Source organism: Xenopus laevis, chromosome 7L, assembly GCF_017654675.1.
Source record: "Xenopus laevis strain J_2021 chromosome 7L, Xenopus_laevis_v10.1, whole genome shotgun sequence".
NCBI lineage: Eukaryota > Metazoa > Chordata > Amphibia > Anura > Pipidae > Xenopus > Xenopus laevis.
Genome location: NC_054383.1, coordinates 125410356 through 125416908, shown reverse-complemented (window position 1 = coordinate 125416908; position 6553 = coordinate 125410356).

Here is a 6553-nt window from a genome sequence, read left to right as displayed (position 1 = left end):
GCCAGACCGAAAATTCACCTGGCGTTAGAGTGCGAAGTTGCGCCAGAGTCTATTTCCTTGGTGAAATTACGCCAGCGAATTTACGCCAGCTACCGTTAGTAAATCGGCGAAGTGCCAAAATGACGTTAGCCACTTCGCCCTTTAGTAAATTTCCCCCATAGTGTCAAGTTGTAGTTCATCAATAATGCTCTAAATGCTCCAGATGTTATAAAATTCATTCATTTGTAATTTAATCAATATAATAATATTTTCTTTTTCTTTGTGTTAATACATGCTTCTTGTGCATACATTTGTTAACCACTTGTAACCAGGAAACAGAAACAAGCTTGCTAAAGGTTCTGTTAAACCAGTGGCGTAACTACCGAGGAAGCAGACCCCGCAGTCGCGGGGGGGGGCCCGGGGGTACAGGGGGCCCGGCGGGGCCTGCTTCCTCAGCAGTATGTGCAACCGGCAGGGACCATTTCAGCAATGGCAGAACCAGGGCCCGGTGGGTTTTGGGTCTAGAGGGAGGGCCCGGCTATGCTGCACTCACTTGATTTAGCCGGTCCCCCTGCAAGCATCAGACTGCACTGCTTGCCGTTTTCTTTATGCTCCTCTACATCCTGCATCAAGGTTTAGTCATTGGATAAAGCTAGAAGAACCCGCCCTCTTGTCCAATCACAGCACAGCTAAGTCGGGTCTTCAGGAAGAACAGGAAACAGAAACAGCGCCTGGAGCCAGCCTGCAGGTAAGCCACAGGGGAAGTGTGCTGAATTGCACTGCATACTTCCTTTTCCTCTGGTGGAAAGGGGGGTTATTTCAGTTGTTTTATTAGAGAAGAGGCAAAAAAACAGGGACTTGACAAGCAGAAAAGAAGAGAGGGGCAAATTAGAAAAATTGGAAAAAAAATAAAGCAAAAAAAGTACAAGAACTGAACAATGGTTTGGAGACAAAAGGGAAAAAAATAAAAATGATGGGGAGCACAGTAGAAAAGGCAAGCGTTAGAGAAGCGGGGCACGGGAAGCCTAAAAAATGAAAAGAGAATTCAAAGCTCAAAAAGGAGGAGGATTCTGAAAGGGAAAGAGGAATTGAAAGAGTACAAAACAAGAGATCAGAAGATGGAATGTAAGGGGTAGAGGAGAGATGGAGAGGAAAAGTGGAAAACAAAAGAAGAAAGAGTGAGGAAATAGAATGATGTGGAGAGAGTAAGGGAGCAAACCAGAAAGGGGTTACAGAAACAATTACCCCCGCTGTCCTCCAGCTGCAGAATTGTGTGGCAGTGGTTGTACTTGTGTAGCAATAACTGTCATATATATATTTATTTATTTTACACACACACACAGAAACAGCGATGTGGGAGTTATAGCACATTCTTTAGTCACAAACAAGGAGCACAGTCTCCAGTTCTCCATTAAAAAAAAAACAACTTTCCAGTACACATTGGTTAAAAAAAATCCATAGTTTTTTTTTTTTTAAATGCAATTCCCCCTTCATTCCACTAGCTGTGATTACCGATTGCACAAATCTTATAAGACCCCTGGCTGGACTACAGTAAAAGGATCAGGACTGCACTGAGTTCTGAATGGAATGGTTTTAAAGTAATGCAGCCAGATTTCTGCGATCAATATTCAGAGTGAGTGGAGAATTACAGATCACTAATACTATTTGTTTTTGTTTTTTTTAGTGAATGCATATTGGAAATAGTTTTATTTTTTTAATGGAGAACCTGGAACTATTAGAGCCCCTGGCCACCAATGTGTGTTTTGGTTTTAACCATTTGGGGGCCCTGATAATTTCATTGTGTGGGGCCCCATGATTTCTGATGGCAGCCCTGCAGATTACTAATGGATGCAGTGCAAGGACAGATATAACTGGCAGTTGTCCAGCAGTGTCTGTGTGAAGCCAGTTGAAACCCATATGCTCTATACAGAGGCTTCTAGGAAATACCCTGTGACCTACAAAAGCCTAGAATTTCCCTTTCTTGCTATTCATTGGTGCATTCCAAATCCCTCAGGGCACCACAATGTGCACCACAATGTGACACAACATCGACACAACCTTCACACCTTCATACTGCACAGCCACATCCCACAAAGCAATGCACATTATAATTACATATTGATAGGTATGAGTATGTACCCCTGTTGTTAAATATATGGATATTCATTATAACCTGGACTTCATGACCTGCATAAAATGACTTGACCTGCAGTTTTGTGCCTTCATGTGACTATGGAACTGTTGCCCTTTATTAAGTTCATTTGCGTTGTCTGTTCTTTTACCGAGTTGTAGCAAATGGTATAATAGACTCAGGCACTAGATGGCAGTGTTGCACAGTGTATCATTGAAATAAAGCAACATACTGTATTTTGTGTAGGGGTTTCCTTTATTTTTCAGAAGAAGGTGCATGTGCTCTTACAGTATCCTGGGAGCTGGGGGTTATGTCTTTCTTAGATTCTTAGATTTTAATCCCTGGATCTTGCTGCACTACAACTCCCAAGATACTTTTATCTTGCTGGAGGAATCTGGGAGTTGTCTATAACAGTGATGAGCAATTGGGCCCCTTACTTATACTGTTACACTGCAACTTCCAGCATGCTCTGCTCTGACAGCCTATGTTGTGATGACTGCACAGGTCCCCTCTATGTGAATAGACTGCAGTTAGAAAGAGACAGTGGCAGAACTAAACAGCCAGGGTTCTCAGTATAGAATTTGCAACTGGAATGCCCTCTGCAATACACCACCTATTAACCACTTACTGATACTTTACACCACAACCAGGTCCCACCGGATGCTATTAAAATCCAAGCCCTGCAGCAGATGCAGAAGGGCAAAATAGTAACAGCAGCAAGAGTCAAGTGCTCTAACACATTATATCAGCGTTGCCCAACCTGTAGCCCCTTTTCTTCTTCTTGGGTACAACTCCCAGCACCCACTGAGTGTAGTTTAACAACAACTAAAGGCCTCTGTCCTGATTCCTAACCTTGGCTGCCTATATGTTCATAGAGTAAGCCTTGTAGTTACATCAAACAGGTGAAACCTTATCCTGTAACATGTGGATCTGTATCTTCCTTTTCATATGGAAAGCTTGCTTTATGTCATGAACTGATATATATATATTTTTTTTATTTAATTTTTTATTATATACAAAGTGCTACTTATAATAATGCCAGTACCAATAAATGCTCCTACTGCGCATGCGCAAAAAACGCCGGTGAAAGTAGGAAGAAGACCACTCGGGAGAAGATGGCGTCTGTGAACTCCGTGGACAGGACCTGCGCAGAGGGGTGAGTAACAAGTTAGGGCCATTTGCCCAGGGGGACGGGTAGGCCAGGGGGGAGGAGGGAGGCAACACAGGGGAGGGGGGAGGGCTTTTGTGCCTAGGGGGTTTCCTTCTCCTTTAAGAGGCTATCAGATCATACTCTCTTTTACCTGGTAAAAGGTATGGAAAATCTTAGCTATGAGGAAAGACTGGCCAAATTGGGGATGTTCACGCTGGAGAAGAGGCACTTAAGGGGTGATATGATAACTATGTATAAATATATAAGGGGATCATATAATAATCTCTCTAATGCTTTATTTAACAGTAGGTCTTTCCAGCTGACACGAGGTCACCCATTCCGATTAGAAGAAAACCAAGTGAGAGAATACAGGGTTATGGAAGATAACTCATAGTACAAGTTGATCCACACATTGATCCACACATTAAGAAAGTAAAGCGTGAGTGCGGTCGCTAGTATTCATATGTGTGTGTGTGTGTGTGTGTATAAATATATATATATATATATATATGTATATATATGTATATATATGTATATATATGTATATATATGTATATATATGTATATATAGATAGAGTCCAACAGTGCCTGCACTCAAACCAAAAATCGAAGCCAGAGGTGCACGGTCCAAGTATAATGCATATGTAGAAAGAAGATCAGCACTCTCTGTAGTTTAGGTGAAAATTGTGTTGATTTATTAATCAAAAATCACATCTTATCCGACGTTTCGGTCCCACATGGGGACCTTTCTCAAGGATACTGTGTACATAGAGTGTAGAGAATAAATACCCACCCCCATCAGTGAATTTGGGCGCCAAAAATGACGTCATAAGTCCATATAAGGAACATAGAGTCCAAAGATTCCTTCTGTTTCTTTCACATATCAAGTGCACCGCTTTTTTTCAACCACTAGGTGTCAGTGTCCGACCAACTGTGTCTGTAAAGTGTCCAATTGAAACTGTAACATTTCATGTATCAAAAAAGGAAAAAAAGAAGAAACTGTATCTTTTTACATACAGACAATAAAGAAACATTTGTTACTCACATACTTTGTTTGAGAGTTCATTTCTTAGTTGTATAGATCTTACATATATAACTTTTCATGGAGAGGAGGAAACAGAACCTGTTAACGTAATAGAAACCATATTAGGCAAGGAAACAATTCAGTTGCAGTTGTCCATTCAGTCCTTTGGGGGTAACACAATCCAATTCGTATATCCAGAAAGCCTCTCTTTGCAGCAACATTTTTTCAGTGTCCCCTCCCCTAAGGGGTTTTTTTATATGGTCAATGGGCATGCATTTAAATTGTGAAGGGTCATGTTTAGCTTCACGCCAGTGCTTAGCCACCGGCTGCTGGGCAATGTCCTGTTTACCAGGATCTATTTGCCTGTTTGTGTTGAGTGCTGCCCTTATGCTTGCCCTGTGCATGTTAATTCTCTCTTTGAGCTGACGAACAGTTTTCCCGCAGTAAATCAGCCCACATGGACATTTGATAATATACACTACCATTGCCGTGGTGCATGTCATTTTGCGCCCAATTTTGTACACTTTTCCCGTTCTTGGGTGTCTAAACTCTGTTCCTAGTATTAGACTATTGCAAATAACGCAACCTGTGCATTTGTGTACCCCTGGACGTGGGCTTAAAAAATGCTGTAATGGGGACTGTATGTACTTTCCTGCAGGGTCTGATGGGCTTAAGTGTTCCTTGAGGCTGGTGTTCCTGGAATAACTGAACCTTGGTTTGCGTGGTATTGTGTTGCCCATGATGTCATCATTAACCACTATTTCCCAGTAGTTCAACACTGCACCCCTAGTATATTATACAAACAAGGAAAAGTTGTGCTCACCACTATTTTTTTTGACTATATGTATTTTGTGGTCACGCCCTCATTGCACCCCCACCTAATGGTTTTTAAAAAATAGTGGTGAGCACAACTTTCCCTTGTTTGTTATAGTTATACAGGAGCAGTGACCAGCTCCATGTTGTAGCTCCCACCCTTCCCAGCTATAGTCAGGTGATCCCACTGGTGTCTAATAAAAGGGCAGCCAAGTTTGGGAGTTTTATTTTGAAAGCAGCTAGTAAGTTGCAGGTAAAACTTGTCCCTGTGTAAAATGTATAATAAAGCAATAGAATTCTTAATGAATCAGATAAAATTGAGCATAGGACTGGCCAGATATGGGATGACTTTGACGTAATTGGCCAGCTTAAATATATTGCAATATATGGACAAACAATCTCTGTTTTGTTTAAAGGGTAAGGCATTTTTCAGTAGCAGTATGCACAAAATGTCTCTGTCTTAAATATATTGATAATGGGTTGAGTGCAGAGGACTATTGTATTTGACTATATCTATCTATCTATCTATCCATTCCAAGGACTTAAAATTCTGAAGTAGGTTTTTAAGAAAAACAGCTTTAGGACTAACGTTTCGGCCCCGTACGTGAAAGTGAGAAAGGCCCCGGCCGGATGGGGCCAAAACTTTAGTCCTAAAGCTGTTTTTCTTATAAACCTACTTCAGAATTTTAAGTCTTGTGAGTGCTGAGAGCTTCACAAACTTTAAAGTAGAACTAAAGCTTAAATAAAGAAGTAGGTAGAGATGTTGTACATTATGTTTTGTGCTTCTTTACCAGCCCAAGGCAACCACAGCCCTTTAGCAGTAAAGATCTGTGTCTCCAAAGATGCCCCAGTAGCTCCCCATCTTCTTTTCTGCTGATTCACTGCACATGCTCTGTGCTGCTGTCACTTACTGAGCTTAGGGACCCACTCACAATATACAGTACACATAGAATAGAAATGTCACAATATAAGGCTGATTAGTAATTAATAAAGATAATTACTACACGGCAGCACAGAAACCAGTGCAATTAGCATCAGAATTTAATAATCAGCAAACCTGTAGCATCAGCTTATATTACAGCCAGGGAAGCTCATTTTCTGCTGGATAATTAGTGACGAGCCCTAAGCTTAGCTTCTCAACAGCCAATCAGAGCCCACTGAGCATGTGAGTGTCACAGACACTTTCCAAGATGGTGACCCCCTGTGACAAGTTTGAAGTCCTGGATCATTGCTGCTATTGACAAGCTCAAACCTTAGGTTGGTGCAATAAGTTCAGTATATAAAATATGGAATTTTTAGCCAAATTCATTTTTAGGGTTTCTCATTTAAGGCAATACTGGGTCATATAAGAGCCTGGCAGATATTATGCGTGCTCTGTCGCTGTGCTTCCAGCCTACAATTCCCAGGTTTTCATTCCCATTCAGTCAGCACTGGCAAAGATAGAGCCACTTGTGAG